The 21,090-nt window shown below is 48.1% G+C and overlaps 2 protein-coding genes and 1 pseudogene across 2 annotated transcripts in view; 1 reads left to right on the forward strand and 2 right to left on the reverse strand.

The window, feature by feature from the left end:
- Positions 1–21,090, reverse strand: part of LOC139247642 (zinc finger protein 664-like) — a 334,128-nt gene that overhangs the window by 16,234 nt on the left and 296,804 nt on the right. The gene's annotated exons all lie outside the window — the stretch shown is intronic.
- The window catches only part of LOC139247647 (zinc finger protein 585A-like), a 75,504-nt gene that overhangs the window by 15,268 nt on the left and 39,146 nt on the right, over positions 1–21,090 (forward strand). The gene's annotated exons all lie outside the window — the stretch shown is intronic.
- LOC139247640 (zinc finger protein 664-like) lies at positions 25–14,836 on the reverse strand (annotated as a pseudogene).

Here is a 21,090-nt window from a genome sequence, read left to right on the forward strand (position 1 = left end):
AAATCAAGGAATCGACACACTGTGTTGGAACCAAAGCTGATTTATTTGTCAGATATCCAGAAAATAAAATTCCAGCCCAGTTACAGGAGAAACACAGCCCAACTGTCAGAATGAACACGGTTCAGTCCCGATGTGATTCACAGCAGAATCCAATCCCTGCAGTCACTTGTGAACTCACTGGTGTTTCAGCAGGTGGGATGGGGCAGTGAATCCCTTCCCACACTCAGAGCAGGTGAACGGCCTCTCCCCAGTGTGGGTACGTTGGTGTTTCCTCAGATCACTTCTGCTTTTAAAGCTCTTCACAGTCATAACATTTAAATGGTCTCCTATTGGTGTGAACAACTTGGTGTGCAGTGAGATTGCATGACTGAGTGAATCCCTTCCCACACACACAGCAGGTGAACGGCCTCTCCCCAGTGTGAACTCGGTGTCTCAGCAGACTGGATGACTAACTGAATCCCTTCCCACACTCAGAGCAGGTAAACGGCCTCTCCCCAGTGTGGATACGCTGGAGAGCCAGAAGGTTGGATGAATTTGTGAATCCCTTCCCACACACGGAGCAGGTAAACGGTCTCTCGTCAGTGTGAAAACGCAGGTGTCTCAGGTGGTGAGATGATTTCATGAATCCTTTCCCACACACACAGCAGATGAACGGTCTCTCTCCAGTGTGAATTCGTTTGTGATGAGTGAGGTGAGATGAACAAGTGAATCTCTTCCCACACTCTGAGCAGGTGAATGGCCTCTCCCCGGTGTGAACTCGCTGGTGTTCAATGAGGTTGGATGAAATAGTAAATCCCTTCCCACACACAGAGCAGGTGTACGGCCTCTCCCCAGTGTGACTGCGTCGATGAATTTCCAGCAGGGACGGGGAACGGAATCCCTTTCCACAGTCCCTACATTTCCACGGATTCTCCATGGTGCGGGTGTCCTTGTGTTTCTCCAGATTGAATGATCAGTTGAAGCCTGGTCCACACACAGAACATATGTACAGTTTCTCCCCGCTGTGAATGGTGCGATGTTTTTTCAGGCTGTAACTGGTTAAAGCTCTTTCCACAGTCTGCACAGGAACACTCACTCGGGTGTGTGTGTCTCGGTACTTTTTCAATCACACTGATGTTTGAAATCTTTTCCCGCAGACAGATCAGACAAACATTTCTCTTTCCGCATTCAGAGGCCGATGATATTCATGTTGCGGTGGATCGAGTGACTGTCAGATCTTGGTGATGTTTGGTGTGAGTTTCCCATCTACAAATCTTCCCTTTCTAATCCCCTGTAAAAGGAGTTTACAAGAGTCATCACTAAGGACAGGATAGAAATTCAGAACAGTCAATTCTAGTTTCTATGGTACACACATTCCTCTCTGGTGTCTCCACAGCTGTAAATCCCCGTCACACACACTATCCCTACTCCCCATGCTGAAATCCAAACCCATTACATCATCTCCAACATTTTTTCCTTCTTGCTGAAGGTGCTGACTCTGGCTGGGTTCAGTTCTACACTCACTGGTTCCCCTCCCTCTCTGACCCTGAAGGTGCTGACTCTGACTGGGTTCAGTTCTGCACTCACTGGTTCCCCTCCCTCTCCTCCCCTGAAGGTGCTGACTGGCTGGGTTCTAGTTAGGCCACAGCTAGAGTACTGTGTGCAGTTCTGGTCACCACATTGCAGGAAAGATGTGATTGCACCAGAGAGGGTACAAAGATTTACTTGGATGTTGCCTGGACTGGAGAATTTTATCTATGAGGACAGATTGGATAGGCTGGGGTTGTTTTCTTTGGAACAGAGGGGAGACCTCATTGAGGTGTATAAAATTATGAGCGGCCAAGATAGAGTGGATAGGAAGGACCTATTTCTCTTAGTAGCAGGGTCAATAACTGGGGGGCATAGATTTAAAGTAATTGGTCGAAGGTGTAGATGGGATTTGAGATGATTTTTTCACCCAGAGGATGGTGGGAGTCTGGAACTCACTGCCTGAAAGGGTGGTAGAGGCAGAAACCCTCATAGCATTTAAAAGTACCTGGATGTGCACTTGAGGGGCCAAGATAGAGTGGATAGGAAGGACCTGTTTGCTTTAGCAGAATGGTCAATAACTCAGGGGGCAGAGAATTAAAGTAATTGGTAGAAGGATTAGAGGGGAGACCTAAATGAGGTGTATAAAATTATGAGGGCCTGGATAGAGTGGATAGCAAGGACCTATGTCCCTTAGCAGAGGGATCAGCTGTGGCTCAATGGGTAGCACTCTCATCTGAGACAGAAGGTTGTGAGTTCAAGTCCCACTCCAGAGACTTGAGCACAAAAAAAAATCTAGGCTGACACACCAGTGTCGTGCTGAGGGAGAGGAGCCGACTTTCGGATGAGACATTAAACCGAGGCCCCGTCTGCTCTCTCTCTGGTGGACGTAAAAGATCCATTGGCACTATTTCGAAGAAGAGCAGGGGAGTTATCCCTGGTGTCCTGGCCAATATTTATCCCTCAATCAACATAACAAAAATAGTTTATCTGGTCATTATCACATTGCTGTTTGTGGCAGCTTGCTGTGCTCAAATTAGCCACCGCGTTTCCCACATTGCAACAGTGACTATGCTCCAACAGTACTTCGTTCTCTGTAAAGAACTTTGAGATGCCAATCGTCGTGAAAGGCGCTGTATAAATGTAAGTCTTTCTTTTTTGTGCCGTTACCTACAGGGCTACAGACCAAGAGCTGTAAAGTGGGATTAGGCCAGAGAGCTCTGTGCCGGCTGGCAGGGACACGATGGGCCGAATGGCCTCCTCCTGTGCTGTAAATGTCTGGGATTCTATGTCGTCACAGGTCTCACCAGCAGTCGCACTGCCTGATGGGTGATTGACAGCCCAGAGTCCACGCCTGCGCCCCGGGAACCGTGTCCGGCACAGCGCCTCCCTCTCGGTCGCAATGGAAATAACCGCGCATGCCCAGAGGACACTAACCGCCCCCTCCCCCCACACTCGGATCCTGTGGCACGGAGTCGGCATGGGGCCTTCCGGGGAAAGGCGTTTGTGTCCGTTTAAGAGCCGCAATCGGAGTTTTCTCCGCTCCGATTGGGTAGAGAATTGCGCGGGGGGGGAGGAGGGAGGAGGGAGATAGGGAGAGAATAAAGGGAAATCCAAACCTGAGAGTACGCACATCCGGGTCCCGAGACCAGTTTCCACCAGTTTGGCGGAACGCGCTCGCAGGACACGTGACACGGGCCCATGGCCTGATTGACGGGAGCTTCCGACCAATGGGGAGCGAGCGGGGCGGCCTGGAGCAGCGATCCGGCGGGTCCTCCAACCCACAATCAGGGAGCCCGAGGGGCGGGACTTGCACCGTTGATTGTCTGAGCCGCAGCGCGCGACTTTGTGCAGTCCCTTGTTCAGGGCCTTAAATATATTCAATGACCCAGTCTCTACAGCTCTCTGGGACGGAGAATTCCACAGATTTACAACCCTCAGAAGAAATTCCTCCTCATCTGTGTGTAGGAAGTGTATCCGCCTCGAGCTCTTGACGGTCCGCGTTGCAGAATTGGAGCTGAGGGTGGATTCACTCTGGAGCATCCACGATGCTGAGAATGACGTGAGTATCACGTGTAGTGAGTTGGTCTTACCGCAGGAGAAGGGTCCACAGCCAGATAGGGAATGGAAGACCAGCAGGAAGAGCAGTGCAAGAAAGATAGTGCAGGGGTCCCCTGTGGTCATCCCCCTGCAAAACAGATACACTGCTTTGAGTACTGTTGGGGAGGATGACTCATCGGGGGAGGGCAGCAGCAGCCAAGTTCATGGCACCGTAGGTGGCTCTGCTGCAAAGGAGGGCAGGAAAAAGAGTGGGAGCGCGATAGTGATAGGGGATTCGATGGTGAGGGGAATAGATAGGCGTTTCTGCGGACGCAACCAAGACTCCAGGATGGTATGTTGCCTCCCTGGTGCAAGGGTCAAGGATGTCTCGGAGCGGGTGCAGGACATTCTGAAATGGGAGGGAGAACAGCCAGTTGTCGTGGTGCACATTGGTACCAACGACATAGGTAAAAAAAGGGATGAGGTCCTACGAAAAGAATTTAAGGAGCTAGGAGCTAAATTAAAAAGTCGGACCTCAAAAGTAGTAATCTCGGGATTGCAACCAGTGCCACGTGCTAGTCAGAGTAGGAATCGCAGGATAGCGCAGATGAATACATGGCTTGAGCAGTGGTGCAGCAGGGAGGGATTCAAATTCTTGGGGCATTGGAACCGGTTCTGGGGGAGGTGGGACCAGTACAAACCGGACGGTCTGCACCTGGGCAGGTCCGGAACCAATGTCCTAGGGGGAGTGTTTGCTAGTGCTGTTGGGGAGGAGTTAAACTAATATTGCAGGGGGATGGGAACCTATACAGGGAGACAGAGGGAGACAAAAATGAGGCAAAAGCAAAAGACAGAAAGGAGATGAGGAAAAGTGGAGGGCAGAGAAACCCAAGGCAAAGAACAAAAAGGGCCACTGTACAGCAAAATTCTAAAAGGACAAAGGGTGTTAAAAAAGCAAGCCTGAAGGCTTTGTGTCTTAATGCAAGGAGTATCCGCAATAAGGTGGATGAATTAACTGTGCAAATAGATGTTAACAAATATGATGTGATTGGGATTACGGAGACGTGGCTCCAGGATGATCAGGGCTGGGAACTCAACATCCAGGGGTATTCAACATTCAGGAAGGATAGAATAAAAGGAAAAGGAGGTGGGGTAGCATTGCTGGTTAAAGAGGAGATTAATGCAATAGTTAGGAAAGACATTAGCTTGGATGATGTGGAATCTATATGGGTAGAGCTGCAGAACACTAAAGGGCAAAAATCGTTAGTGGGAGTTGTGTACAGACCTCCAAACAGTAGTAGTGATGTTGGGGAGGGCATCAAACAGGAAATTAGGAGTGCATGCAATAAAGGTGCAGCAGTTATAATGGGTGACTTTAATATGCACATAGATTGGGCTAGCCAAACTGGAAGCAATACGGAGGAGGAGGATTTCCTGGAATGCATAAGGGATGGTTTTCTAGACCAATATGTCGAGGAACCAACTAGGGGGGAGGCCATCTTAGACTGGGTGTTGTGTAATGAGAGGATTAATTAGCAATCTCATTGTGCGAGGCCCCTTGGGGAAGAGTGACCATAATATGGTGGAATTCTGCATTAGGATGGAGAATGAAACAGTTAATTCAGAGACCATGGTCCAGAACTTAAAGAAGGGTAACTTTGAAGGTATGAGGCATGAATTGGCTAAGATAGATTGGCTAATGATACTTAAGGGGTTGACTGTGGATGGGCAATGGCAGACATTTAGAGACCGCATGGATGAATTACAACAATTGTACATTCCTGTCTGGCGTAAAAATAAAAAAGGGAAGGTGGCTCAACCGTGGCTATCTAGGGAAATCAGGGATAGTATTAAAGCCAAGGAAATGGCATACAAATTGGCCAGAAATAGCAGCGAACCTGGGGACTGGGAGAAATTTAGAACTCAGCAGAGGAGGACAAAGGGTTTGATTAGGGCAGGGAAAATGGAGTACGAGAAGAAGCTTGCAGGGAACATTAAGGCGGATTGCAAAAGTTTCTATAGGTATGTAAAGAGAAAAAGGTTAGTAAAGACAAACGTAGGTCCCCTGCAGTCAGAATCAGGGGAAGTCATAACGGGGAACAAAGAAATGGCAGACCAATTGAACAAGTACTTTGGTTCAGTATTCACTAAGGAGGACACAAACAACCTTCCGGATATAAAAGTGGTCAGAGGGTCTATTAAGGAGGAGGAACTGAGGGAAATCTTTATTAGTCGGGAAATTGTGTTGGGGAAATTGATGGGATTGAAGGCCGATAAATCCCCAGGGCCTGATGGACTGCATCCCAGAGTACTTAAGGAGGTGGCCTTGGAAATAGCGGATGCATTGACAGTCATTTTCCAACATTCCATTGACTCTGGATCAGTTCCTATCGAGTGGAGGGTAGCCAATGTAACCCCACTTTTTAAAAAAGGAGGGAGAGAGAAAGCAGGGAATTATAGACCGGTCAGCCTGACCTCATTAGTGGGTAAAATGATGGAATCAATTATTAAGGATGTCATAGCAGCGCATTTGGAAAATGGTGACATGATAGGTCCAAGTCAGCATGGATTTGTGAAAGGGAGATCATGCTTGACAAATCTTCTGGAATTTTTTGAGGATGTTTCCAATAAAGTGGAAAAAGGAGTACCAGTTGATGTGGTATATTTGGACTTTCAGAAGGCTTTCGACAAGGTCCCACACAGGAGATTAATGTGCAAAGTTAAAGCACATGGGATTGGGGGTAGTGTGCTGACGTGGATTGAGAACTGGTTGTCAGACAGGAAGCAAAGAGTAGGAGTAAATGGGTACTTTTCGGAATGGTAGGCAGTGACTAGTGGGGTACCGCAGGGTTCTGTGCTGGGGCCCCAGCTGTTTACATTGTACATTAATGATTTAGACGAGGGGATTAAATGTAGTATCTCCAAATTTGCGGATGACACTAAGTTGGGTGGCAGTGTGAGCTGCGAGGAGGATGCTATGAGGCTGCAGAGTGCCTTGGATAGGTTAGGTGAGTGGGCAAATGCGTGGCAGATGAAGTATAATGTGGATAAATGTGAGGTTATCCATTTTGGTGGTAAAAACAGAGAGACAGACTATTATCTGAATGGTGACAGATTAGGAAAAGGGAAGGTGCAACGAGACCTGGGTGTCATGGTACATCAGTCATTGAAGGTTGGCATGCAGGTACAGCAGGCGGTTAAGAAAGCAAATGGCATGTTGGCCTTCATAGCGAGGGGATTTGAGTACAGGGGCAGGGAGGTGTTGCTACAGTTGTACAGGGCCTTGGTGAGGCCACACCTGGAGTATTGTGTACAGTTTTGGTCTCCTAACTTGAGGAAGGACATACTTGCTATTGAGGGAGTGCAGCGAAGATTCACCAGACTGATTCCCGGGATGGTGGGACTGACCTATCAAGAAAGACTGGATCAACTGGGCTTGTATTCACTGGAGTTCAGAAGAGTGAGAGGGGACCTCATAGAAACGTTTAAAATTCTGACGGGTTTGGACAGGTTGGATGCAGGAAGAATGTTCCCAATGTTGGGGAAGTCCAGAACCAGGGGTCACAGTCTAAGGATAAGGGGTAAGCCATTTAGGACCGAGATAAGGAGAAACTTCTTCACCCAGAGAGTGGTGAACCTGTGGAATTCTCTACCACAGGAAGTAGTTGAGGCCAATTCACTAAATATATTCAAAAGGGAGTTAGATGAAGTCCTTACTACTCGGGGGATCAAGGGGTATGGCGTGAAAACAGGAAGTGGGTACTGAAGTTTCATGTTCAGCCATGAACTCATTGAATGGCGGTGCAGGCTAGAAGGGCTGAATGGCCTGCTCCTGCACCTATTTTCTATGTTTCTATGTTTCTATCTCAGTTTTAAATGGGTGGCCCCTTATTCTAAGACTATGTCCCCTAGTTTTAGTTTCCCCTATGAGTGGAAATATCCTCTCTGCATCCACCTTGTCGAGCCCCCTTCATATCATATGTTTCGATAAGATCACCTCTCATTCTTCTAAACTCCAATGGGTATAGGCCCAACCTACCTTCATAAGTCAACCCCGTCATCTCCAGAATCAACCTAGTGAACCTTCTCTGAACAGTCTCCAATGCAAGTATATCCTTAAATACAGAGACCAAAACTGTATGCAGTACTCCAGGTGTGGCCTCATTAATACCCTGTACAGTTGTAGCAGGACTTCTCTGCTTTTATACTCTGTCCCCATGGCAATAAAGACCAACATTTCATTTGCCTTCCTGATTACTTGCTGTATCTGCATAGTAACTTTGTGTTTCATGCACAAGGACCCCCAGGTCCCTCTGTACTGCAGCACTCTGCAATTTTTCTCCATTTAAATTGTAATTGCTTTTCTATTTTTTCTGCCTCACATTGTGCCACATTGTATTCCATCTGCAAAATTTTTGCCCACTCACTCAGCCTGTCTATATCCCTTTGTAGATTTCTTGTGTCCTCTTCACAATTTGCTCTCCCATCCTTCTTTGCATCATCAGCAAATTGGCCACATTGCATTCGGTCCCTTCATTCAAGTCATTAATATAGATTATAAATAGTTGAGGCCCCAGCACCGATCCCTGCAGCACCCCACTAGTTACCGTTTGCCAACCGGAAAATGACCCGTTTATTCCGACTCTCTGTTTTCTGTTCGTTAGCCAATCCTCAATCCATGATAACCCCGGGAACTTCTATCTTGTGCAGTAACCTTTTATGTGACACGTTATCAAATGCCTTCTGGAAATCCAAATACACCACATCCACTGGTTCCCCCTTATCCACCCTGCTCGTTACATCCTCAAAGAACACCAGCAAATTTGTCAAACATGATTTCCCTTTCATAAACCCATGCTGACTCTACTTGATTGAATTTATGCTTTTCCAAATGTCCTGCTACTGCTTGCTTAATAATGGACTCCAACATTTTCCCAACTCCAGATGTTAGGCTAACTGGTCTATATTTCCTGCTTTTTGTCTGTCTCCTTTTTTAAATAAGGATGTTAGATTTGTGGTTTTCCAATCCGTTGGGACCTCCCCAGAATCCAGGCAATTTTGGTAGATTACAACCAATGCATCCACTATCTCTGCAGCCACTTCTTTTAGGACCCCACACTGCAAGCCATCAGGTCCCATTATTTTACCGAGTGCTACTTCTTCAGCGATAGTTCCTCCCTCCCTATAGCAGCCACAGTGCGAAAGTGGTGAAGGGAGTGAATGATGAAGGTGGTGGGTGGGGTACCAATCAAGCGGCTGCTTTGTCCTGAATGGTGTCGAGCATCTTGAGTGGTGCTGGAGCTGCACTCATCCAGGCATGTGGAGAGTATTCCATCACATTCCTGACTTGTACCTTGTAGATGGTGGAAAGGATTTGGGGTGTCAGGTGATTGAAAGTGATTTGACCAATTGAGGGTAAGGAAAGAGGCATACATTAAGTAGATAAACAACAGGGTAGGGCATGATAAGGGAGAATACAAAGGGATCAGGAGAGAAGTAAAAAAAAAATTAGGAAGGCAAAGAGGAAATATGAAATGAAATTATCAAGGAACATAAAACAAAATTAAATATTTTACAGGAAGATAATAGGAAAAGGAAGGTTGGGATGGGAATAGGGCCATTAAAGGATAGACAGGCAATGCCACGAGTAACGATAGCGAGATGGCAGAAATATTAAATCATTATTTCACTTCGGTATTTAGATAAAACAGGTGGACATGACATGAGTAATGAGAAGTGCATTTAAAATAAAGAAAGGGGATACATTAAATAAACTAATCAAACTCAGGATAAAACCTCTGCATCCATGTATTTTAAAAGAATCTAAGAGATATCAGAGGCATTACTGCACATATTTAAAAATTCTTCAGAAAAAGGTGTATTGCCAGAGGACTGGCGAACAGCTAACGGAGTACCTATATTTAAGGAGGAGAATAGAACATGTCTAGGTAATTACAGACTAGTTAGCTTCACATCGGTGGCAGGAGAAATAATGGAATCCCTACTAAAGGAGAAAATAGAATGTCTAGAAACAAAAAGTATAATAATGAATAATGGTCTTCCACAAGGATCAGGGCTGGGACCACTGCTGTTCACATTAACCATTTAGACTTTGGAATCAAAAACACAATTTCTACATTTTACGGGTTATGTAAGAAAACAGGAAAGGCTCTCCGTTCAAATAGATCATGCACTAACTCCTAATGCAGAAGACCAAGTCATGGAGGAAGTAGTTCAGAAGCCAGAGAACATTGTTAGGACAAAGATGCAGTTGGTGAGGTGCAGGGAGATTCTGGCTGTAGGGAGGTGGGTGATGAGTGTGGTAATGATGATGAATTGGTTACCGAGAGATAGGTCTGTGCATATTGAAGATATATGACAAAAGGTACTGGAGGAGCAGCAGGAAGGGCTAAATGACAGTGTAAGAAATCCTGCAAGGACTCAAGCTTCCCATGCAAGAATGGCTTCGAAAAATCAAGGCAATTTCCTTTGTTATACTAACAGTTTTTGGTGAAAAAGATGTTTGCAAAGAATATTTCAAATATGAATAACTGTCAACCTGCGGCTAAAATAATACTGGGACTTCGAAAAGTAAATGGTGGTGTTCTTCTGAGAAAAAATGGGAGAGATATAACCAAATAAAAACAATGGAACTGGTCAGGAACGTTGAAGTAGCTGCAAGAAGCATTTACATTGGAGGAGGGAGAAGGCCAGGAGGAAAGGTGATCCACATGACATTGATTACAGAGTGGAATCTAGACAGCAGGTGGGTGATATACAAGAACCAGGTAACATTAACAAGGGTAAACTAGGGGCCAAAAGATGGAACATCTACAGTAAGCTGTATAGACGTGAATGCTGAATGCATTCGGAATCAGCAATTCCAAAACACGAGGTTACTGCAGCACTCAGGAACTCCAGTGTTGTGGGAATATTATAAACATGGCTGACTGCAGAGGATGGTGCACAGGGACAGAAGGAGCCTGTTCCACCATTCAGTTCGATCTGTACCTCAACTGCATTTACCCACTTCTGCTCCATATCCCTTGATGCCCTTCACCAACAACAATCTACCCATCTCAGTCTGGAAAATGGTGAATGGTTTGATCCTCGCATTCAGTCTTTTAAAGGGAGGGACTTCCAGATTTCCACAACTCAGTGAAATGAATTTTTTTTTTAAAAAGTAAATTAAAGGAAAAACATATATTCAGGCACAGCAGAGTAGACAGCAGGAATGTGATGTGGGCCTGGATGTCAAAGACACCGAGGAGATTAAAGCTGTTGATCCTGTGAAAGAGCTGTCCAATTTATTCCCACACCCAATCCTCTCCCCATAACCCTGAAAATTAGTTCTCTCCAACTACATGTCCAATTGCCCTTTGAACGTCCCGATGGAATCTGCTTCCACTGCCCTGAGGCCTAACCAGTGATGTGTAAAGGTTCAGCATGACTTCCTTGTATTGAATTCAATGCCCCGTTTACAAAGCCAAGTATCCCACAAGCTTTCTTCACTGTCTTATCAACTTGCCCTGCCACCTTCAAAGGTTTGTGAACATTTACCCCAGTTCCTTCTGTTCTTTCACAACCCACAAAATAGCACTATTTAGATTACAATGCCTCTCCATGTTGTTTGCCCCAAAGTGCATCACTTCACACTCATCCGCATTAAACTGTATCTGCCCATTTCTCCAGTCTGTCTATGTCCTCCTGAAGTCTGCTACTATCCTGCTCACTATTCACTACGTTGCCAAGTTTTGTATCACCTGCAAACTTCAAAATTGTACTTTCTATCCCCAAGTTCAGGTTATTTATATACAACAAGGAAAGCTTATCGTGAATGGTCTCGGATTTCTCGCAGATTTATCTCCATTCCGAATAAAATATCATCTTTTCCTCATTCAGTTCTTCGATCAAATTCTGTTCCTTTTCATCCAAAATATTGCGCAATGTCGAAAATTCAGAGTCGATGAGGTTCTGCGACTGATTCGACTGTTCCTGTGAAGACAGAGAGAGTTTGTTAAAAAAGGAAGCAAAACTATCACAGGTCATCAGCACATAGAAACATAGATGCAAGAGTAGGCCATTCGGCCCTTTGAGCCTGCACCACCATTCAATATGATCATGGCTGATCATGCAACTTCAGTATCCCATTCCTGGTTTCTCTCCATACCCCTTGATCTCTTTAGCCGTAATGCTTAATAAACACCAAGCCAAGCTGCCGAAAATGCACAGGGATAGAGTTCTGTTAGCCGGGCATGGGGTGCATAACACGCTACCCGTACAGGCACAGCCCATATCGGCCCACTGAGAATTCACCTTCATTTCGGAGATGCTCTCTTCGAGCTTAAACTTAAAATCTTAAAAAGGTTTTCTTCTTCCTCAGAGAATGTAGGATTGTCTTCATTTTTTCCTGAGATTGAAACTCAGAGATCTCGAGATAATTGGCAAATGGCAAAAAAAAAATCCAGGGGATAAATGAGCGGATACATTTTTACACAGTGAGTTATGGTGATCTGGAGTGCCCTGCCTGAAAGGGTGTGTGGAAGCAGATTCAATAGAGAATTGGATAAATAGTTGACTAGGAGACATTCACAGGGCTCTGGGGTAAGAGCAAGGGAGTGAGACTAATGGGACAGCTCTTTCAAAGAGCCAACACAGGCACGATGGGCCGAATGGCCTCCTCCCGTGCTGTGTGTTTCTATGATTCTAGGTGCTGACAGCAGAGTCGGGGCTCTGTTAAAATTAGAAAGATTAAATGTGAATTTTAAAATAAATTCTTAGCTGGACCAACTGTTTTAACTTCACTTCATAATGGTTGCAGCTGGTGCAAAGCTGAAGTGGAGTCAAACTCTCTCCTGGCCTACGGTCAATGGAAACTATTGGTCTTCAGAGTTACTCTGCACATCTCCCGTCGCCATCAATCTCAAACTGCTTTGCATCAACACAGAGTATGCGGCATGACTGTCCCAATCACACTGAGCCGGGACATACTGAGTTAAGACATGCAGAATCAGCTGAACTATGAACAGAAGTACTGAGCTTTTGAAACTTCAACAACATTAGATTCACAGTAAGATTCCTGCCCTCCTCCAGCTCACAAGATATCCTGAAATGTAAATAAAATGTAAAGTCAGGCAACACCATGTTTCCTATTGGGAAGAAGAGCAGGGGAGTTCACCTCAGTGTCCTGGGTCAATATTTATCCTTCAACCAACATCACTAAAACAGATGAGCTGGTCATTGTCACATTGCTGTTCGTGGGATCTTGCTGTGCGCAAATTGGCTGCTGCGTTTCCTACTTTACAACACTGACTACGCTTCAAAAGTACTCCATTGGCTGTAAAGCACTTTGGGATGTCCTGAGCTTGTGAAAAACACGATATAGTCTTTCTTTCTACGGGATTAACACACACCATTATTGCAGCATGACATGTCCTCTGCTAGAAACTGTCAGACACAAGTCAGCGACAGTGTGTGACTGAGATAGTCCTGATACAGCATCATTTCCTGTCGTTGCTGATTCAATCATTTCTTACCCATACTCCAGTTATGAGCAGATTCTTCACACTACAAGTCTAATTTAAGCACACACATACACACCTTCCAATAGAGGACAGCCCCCTCAAAAAAACAGAAGATCCCATGCACAGATCGTCTTTAACCCATGACTAAGATTACCCACCATTATATTATAGGGATTATTTGCATCCTTCCTCTGCCTCACCATTCCCACTCCTCATCCCATCCCCCTCCCCATCCCCATCCTCATCCCATCCCCCTTCTTATCCCCCTTCCTCTCCCCCATCCTCATCCTATCCCCCCCTCCCCAATGCACATTGGGCCCATAATCTCTCGAGTTAAGAAGAAAGAGAGGTGTTCTCATTGAAACACAAGATTCTGAGGGGGACTGACAGGATAGATGCTGAGAGGTTGTTTCCCCTGTCTGGAGAGTCTAGAACTAGGGGACATCGTCTCAGGATAAGGGGTCGGCCATATAAGACCGAGATGAGGAGGAATTTCTTCACTGAGAGGGATGTGAATCTTTGGAATTCTCTAACCCAAAGGGCTGTGGATGCTGAGTCTCTGAGTATATTTAAGGCTGAGACCGATAGATTTTTGGACTCTTGGGGAATCAACAGATATGGGGATTGGGCAGGAAAGTAGAGTTAAGGTCGAAGATTAACCAAGATCTTATTGAATGGGGGAGCAGGCTCGAATGGTAAAGGGGGGGGGGGGGACCCTGATAATAAAGGATGACAATAAAGAATAATAAAGAACCTAGTTTCCCCTTAATTGCATCTATGCTATTCTCCTCAACAACTCCATGCAGCAGCGAATCCCACATTCTCAACACTCTCTGGGTAAAGAAGTCATCCTCTTAAAACTGTGCCTTCATATAGTGACAGGAGGGAGATAATTGCATCAAGACCTGCCCCCAACTCCTCCTGTCTATTTTTCTGTATTACCAATTTGGTTTTTTTTAGACTCAGAAGGTTATGGGTTTAAGTCCTGCTCCAGAACCTTGAGCACAAAATCTAGGCTGACACACCAATGCAGTGCTGAGGGAGCGCTGCACTGTCGGAGGTGCCGTCTTTCGGATGAAATCTTAAACCGAGCCCCCCGTCTACCCCCTCAGGTGGATGTAAAAGATCTCAGGGCACTATTTTGAAGAGCAGGGGAAGTTATCCACAATGTCCCTGGCCAATATTTATCCCTCAACCAACATCAACAAAAACATATTATTTGGTCGCTAACACATTGCTGCTGGTGGGAGCTTGCCGTGTGCAGATTGACGGCCACGTTTCCGACATTACAACCACAAGTACACTTCAAAAGTAGTTCCAGATCACAACAACTCGCTGTGTTTAAAACAAAGTTTCATTTCACCCCGCTTCTTAAATCGGTGCCAACACTGAGCCACGTGAGGAGATATTAAGACAGGTGACCAAAAGCTGGTAAAAGAGGGAGGTTTTAAGGAGAGGGGTAGAGAGGCGGAGAGGTTTAGGGAGAGAATCCAGAGCTCAGGGCCCAGGCAGCTGAAGGCACGGCTGCGGTTTGTGAATTTAAAAATGATCCGCTATATGGTGCCCACTCCAAATAACAGACTTGGCAGGTCCGGAATTAGGTGCATTACCTTCCAATAGATGAAACATTTGATCTGTGCCCTCTGCAGCACATCCTGTACCCAGCAGCCAGGCCTGTGGCTCACTCACTGGGCAGCAGACCCTGTCATTGCAAACACTATTTCAATGTGTTTCCCCTCTGTAACAATCCACAACAACATTCAACACATTATATATAGTACAGACTGGAGCCAACACATCACCCTCCTTCTCAATCCCCCCTCCCCTCATCCCAGCCCTCACCCCACGGGTATAAAACCAGGCGGCCGCTCCCACCGGCTCCAACTCACCGACACAAGGGCCCAGCGCCGCGTCAGTGGCGCCCGGCCCAAACACACTGCCCGAGCTCCGAGTCCCACTGAAGCCCGAGCCCGCCTCCCTCACTCTGAGTGACAGGCGCTCCGACCAATCCGCTTCCCCCGGGAGAGCCCCGCCCCGGAAACTCGCCCCCTCACTCTGAGTGACAGGAGCTACGGCCAACCCGCTTCACCCGGGAGCTCCTCACTGGGCCGCCCCTGGCCAATCAGCGCCGCCAGGAGGCGGGGTTTGCGGCCATGATTTGGGTTGAGCGAGGCTCGCGCTCGGAGCTTGGCGGTTGGGTTGAAATATTTGAATGTTTAACGGGCGGCGACCTTTGCCCCTGTGTTCCACTCCAGGACATTGTGACGTATTTACTGAGGCGGCCGAGAGCTCGGGCCTTACACTAAACATCCGTAAGACAAAGGTCCTCCAGCAGCCTGTCCCCGCCGCACAGCACTGCCCCCCAGTCAGCAAGGTCCACGGCGCGGCCCTGGACACTGGGGACCATTCCCCAAACCTCGGGAGTCTCTTATCAACAAGGGCAGGCATTGACCACCAGATCCAACACCGCCTCCAGTGCGCCAGTGCAGCCTTCGGCCGCCTGAGGAAAAGAGTGTTTGAAGACCAGGCCCTCAAACCTACCACCGAGCTCATGGTCTACAGGGCTGTAGTAATAGCCGCCCTCCTGTATGGCTCAGAGACATGGACCATGTACAGCAGACAGCTCAAGTCGCTGGAGAAATACCACCAACGATGTCTCCACAAGATCCTGCAAATCCCCTGGGAGGACAGACGCACCAACGTTAGCGTCCTCGACCAGGCCAACATCCCCAGCATTGAAGCACTGACCACACTCGACCAGCTCTGCTGGGCAGGCCACATTGTCCGCATGCCAGACACGGGACTCCCAAAGCAAGTGCTCTACGCGGAGCTCCGTCACGGCAAATGAGCCAAAGGTGGGCAGGGGAAACGTTACAAGGACACCCTCAAAGCCTCCCTGGTAAAGTGCAACATCCCCACTGACACCTGGGAGTCCCTGGCCAAAGACCGCCCGAAGTGGAGGAAGTGGATCGGGAGGTTGTTGAGCTCTTCGAATCTCAATGCCGTGAGCGTGAAGAGGTCAGGCACAGGCAGCGGAAGGAGCGTGTGATAAATCTGTGCCACCCACCCCTTCCTCCAACGAACATGTGTCCCACTTATGACAGGGTGTGGCTCTCGTATTGGACTGTTCAACCACCAAAGAACTAATTTTAGGAGTGGAAGCAAGTCTGCCTCGATTCCGAGGGACTACCTATGAAAAAAGAGGGATTGGCGGGACAACAACAACAACTTGTGTTTATATAGCGCCTTTAATGCAGTAAAAGGTCCCCAGGCGCTTCACAGGAGGGTCACAGATCATTTTGTCTATTCCGGGGCGGATCTGCAATTGTCACCGAACTAATCTGCCTCCCACAATATCTGCAGAATCCCGGGAAAACCCGCAACCTCCCCGAGAATGGTCTTCATCATCATCATTGGCGGTCCCTGGAACCAGGATGACTTGCTTCCACATGGGTTCACAGATGTTTCAATGAAGGAGCCAATATTCCAGTCCTGAACTCCAATTGAAGGGTGGAAGATGCCTGTGCCTGGATTGTTTCAACGTGTGGTGACCGTCTCACACCAGCCACCACACGGCAAGGGTTAATCAGGATGTCAGGAGACCTGCTCTGCTACAAGGACCTAGTGCGCACACATATCGCAGTGTGGGCAGGCCCGTGCTGTCCCCGGGCTCTCGGCTCGTCTGGGCCCTGTACCCTCATTCACCGCACCTCCGCCACGATCTCTCACCGTTCCACCGCCACAAAAACATTCGCCACACCTCTGCCACGATCTCTCACCGCTCATCCGCCCCGACCTTCCCGCTCCTCCGCTGTACCTGGATCCCGCCGATGTTCCTGCCCACGCTCCAAACTGCCATCTGGGTTTTGATTATGTCATCCAGTCGCCCACCTCGAAGCCGTCGCACACTTGTAGCAGCTCACTCTGGAAGCTGCAGTGGTATGCTCTTTTATCCACCCGACCCACGGTGGTGACCTCTCACAGGTCGGGGTGGCCCACGATGAATGAATGCCCCGGGAATAATTTGCCCTGATGTTGACGCTCAGATTGTAATTATTTCTGTGGTGCCCATCTTTAATATTCTCCTGAAAGTCCCACTGCAATCCAGTTCCAGTTCCATTGAGGGTGTAAAAGAAAAGATAGCCATCCATGGCTAACGAAAGAAATAAAGGATGGTATCCAATTAAAAACAAGGGCATACAAAGTGGCCAAAACTAGTGGGAGGACAGAAGATTGGGAAGCTTTTAAAAGCCAGCAAAGAATGACTAAAAAAAATAATTAAGAAAGGGAAGGTAGACTGTGAAAGTAAACTAGCACAAAAGATAAAAACAGATACCAAGAGTTTCTTTCGGTATATAAAAAGGAAAAGAGTGGCTAAAGTAAATATTGATCCCTCAGAGGACGAGAACGGGAATTAGTGATGGGGAACATGGAGATGGCAGAAACTCTGAATAAATATTTTGTATCAGTCTTTACGGTAGAGGACAAAAGCAATATTCCAACAGTGGATAATCAAGGGGCTATAGCGGGGGAGGAACTTATCACAATCACTAAGAAGTAAGATAATGGGACTAAAGGCGGATAAATCCCCTGGATCTGATGACTTGCATCCTAGCATCTTAAGAGAAGTAATGGCAGGGATAGTGGATGCATTGGTTATAATTTACCAAAATTCGCTGGATTCTGGGGGGTCCCAGCAGATTGGAAAACGGCAAATGTAACACCACTATTTAAAAAAGGAGGCAGACAAAAAGCAGGAAACTAGACCAGTTAGCCTAACATCTGTGGTTGGGAAAATGTTGGAGTCCATTATTAAAGAAGCAGTAGCAGGACATTTGGAAAAGCATAATTCGGTCAGGCAGAGTCAGCATGGATTTATGAAGGGGAAGTCATGTTTGACAAATTGCTGGAATTCTTTGAGGATGTAATGAATATGGTGGATGAAGGGGAACCAGTGGATTTGGTGTATTTGGACTTCCAGAAGGCATTTGAGAAGGTGCCAAATAAAAGGTTACTGCGCAAGATAAAAGTTCACGGGGTTGGGGGTAATATATTAGCATGGATAGAGGATTGGCTAACAGAAAACAGAGAGTCGGGATAAATGGTTCATTCTCCGGTTGGCAATCAGTAGCTAGTGGGGTGCCGCTGGGACCCCAACTATTTACAATCTATATTAACAACTTGGAAGAAAGGACCGAGTGTAACGTAACCAAGTTTGCTGACGATGCAAAGATGTGATAAAAAGCAATGTGTGAGGAGGACACAAAAAACCTGCAAAACAATAGACAGGCTAAGTGGGCAAAAATTTGGTCGATGAAGTATAATGTTGGAAAGTGAGGGTCATGCACTTTGGCAAAACAAATCAAAGAGCAAGTTATTATTTAAATGGAGAAAAATTGCAAAATGCTGCAGTGCAGCGGGACCTGGGTTATTTGTGCATGAAACACAAAAGGTTAGTATTCAGGTACAGCAAGTGGAAGGCCAATGGTATCTTGGCTTTTATTGCAAAGGGGATGGAGTATAAAAACAGGGAAGTCTTGCTTGTTGTACAGGGTATTGGTGAGGCCACACCTGGAATACTGCCTTGGTTTCCATATTTACGAAATAATGTACTTGCTTTGGAGGCAGTTCCGAGAAGGTTCACTAGGTTGATTCCGGAGATGAGGGGGTTGACTTACGAGGAAAGGTTGAGGAGAATGGGCCTATACTCATTGCAATTCAGAAGAATGAGAGGTGATCTTATCGAAACATATAAGATTATGAGGGGGCTTGACAAGGTGGATGCAGAGAGGATGTTTCCACTGATAGGGGAGACTAGAACTTGGGGGCATAATCTTAGAATAAGGGGCCGCCCATTTAAACTGAGATGAGGAGAAATTTCTTCTCTCAGGGTTGTAAATCTGTGGAATTCGCTGCCTCAGAGAACTGTGGAAGCTGGGACATTGAATAAATTTAAGTCAGAGGTAGACAGTTTCTTAACCGATAAGGGATTAAGGGGTTATGGGGAGCGGGCACGAAAGTGGACCTGAGTCTATAATCAGATCAGCCATGATTGTATTAAATGGCAGAGCAGGCTCCAGGGGCCATTTGGCCTACTCCTGCTCCTATTTCTTGTGTTCTTATGTAAAAGGCCGATGATAATCAGACCTTGATGAATCGACTGACTCTGGCAGATAGGGACGTGATCTTTGGGTTTGAGGTTCCCGTGTGCTAATCTTCTCCTTCTAATATTCTTTAAAAGGAGTTTACAAAAGTCATCACTGTAAGTACAGGATAGAACTTCAGAACATTCTCTCCTTCTTGTTCCTGTCCTATGGGCCATGCAGCACCGATACACCTGGGTAATCTGGGCCTGTGACTGATGGTAAAACCCGCAGCTCCCGCCCCGCTGGACACACACGTGACAACCAATGGGCCAATGGTTTTCCTGGTGCCCTCCCAGCCCCTGGTGCCAGGCTCGGTATACGCCCATCCTGTGGGTCGGTGCCCTACCCCCCCCTCCCACCACCACTGGTGCCAGGCTCAATACACGGCCATCCTGTGGGGTTTGTGCCCTCCCCTGGTGCCAGGCTAGATACACGGCCATCCTGTGGGGTCGGTGCCCTCCCCTGGTGCCAGGCTAGATACACGGCCATCCTGTGGGGTCGGTGCCCTCCCCTGGTGCCAGGCTCGGTGTACACCATCCTGTGGGTTCAGTGCCCTCCCCTGCTGCCAGGCTAGATACACGGCCAACCTGTGGGGTCGGTGCCCGCCCCTGATGCCAGGCTCGGTATACGCCCATCCTGTGGGGTCGGTGCCCTCCCCTGCTGCCAGGCTCAGTATACGCCCATCCTGTGTTGTTGATGCCCTCCCCTGGTGCAAGACTCAGTTTACCCATCCTCTGGGCTCAGTGCCCTCCCCGCCAAGCTACATGACGTCACAGACACTGCATTGCCAGGTTACTGATGTCACACAGCTCGCGTTGCTGGGGTTTTGACGTCACACACTCATTATTGCCGGGTTGTTGACGTCACTGGTGCTGAGCGAGCGGCGGCGCGAGTTCGAATCGCAGCCGCGTGACCCGGAGCGAGCCCGCCTCGGACTGTGGGAGCGGGCGGGGAAAGTGGCAGATACAGGGTCGCGATTTGTAGGCGGCCTGTCAATCAGGTCAATCAGCCAATTGCAGTGGCGGACAACGCTTCCCTGAGCGCGCTGAGAGGCGGCACTGCGCATGTCCAGGATCCCCAGAGGTCGGCCGTTGGTGAAGGTAAACAAGATGGCGGAAAGTGAGCGGAGCTGAGCGGCACCGGGGGGAAGTGTCCCGGGGGGAGAGTGGGCCGAGGGAGAGTGTCCCGGGGGGGGGAAGAGAGGGGGCCGATTGAGAGTGTCCCGGGGTGGGGAGAGAGGGGGCCGAGGGAGAGTGTCCCGGGGTGGGGAGAGAGGGGGCCGAGGGAGAGTGTCCCGATGGGGGAGGTGAGACATGGAATGGGGGTGAGGGCGAGAGAGACACGGACACGCGCACACAGACTTGACACAGGCACATCCCCAGAATGACTGGGGAGGGAGGAGACAGACGGGGAGTTCGACAGACGAGGGGGAGATAATGGGGGGTCCTGGGAAACCGATCCCCTCCCCTCCTCCTGTAACCGTCCCCTCCTCCTCTCCCCCCTCCCCTCGGCTCCTCGTCCCCATCCCCGGGGGGCCCAGTAAGATCAGACAGTGTGTAATCCGGGGGCCCAGTGAGATCAGACAGTGTGGAACCCGGGGGCCCAGTGAGATCAGACAGTGTGTGACCCGGAAGTCCAGTGAGATCAGACTGCGTGTAACCCTGGGGCCCAGTGAGATCAGACAGTGTGTATCCCGGGGGCCCAGTGAGATCAGACAGTGTGTAACCCTGGGGCCCAGTGAGATCAGACAGTGTGTATCCCGGGGGCCCAGTGAGATCAGGCAGTGTGTAACCCGGGGGCCCAGTGAGATCAGACAGTGTGTAACCCGGGGGCCCAGTGAGATCAGACAGTGTGTAACCCGGGGGCCCAGTGAG

This window comes from Pristiophorus japonicus, unplaced genomic scaffold (assembly GCF_044704955.1).
Source record: "Pristiophorus japonicus isolate sPriJap1 unplaced genomic scaffold, sPriJap1.hap1 HAP1_SCAFFOLD_278, whole genome shotgun sequence".
Lineage (NCBI taxonomy): Eukaryota > Metazoa > Chordata > Chondrichthyes > Pristiophoridae > Pristiophorus > Pristiophorus japonicus.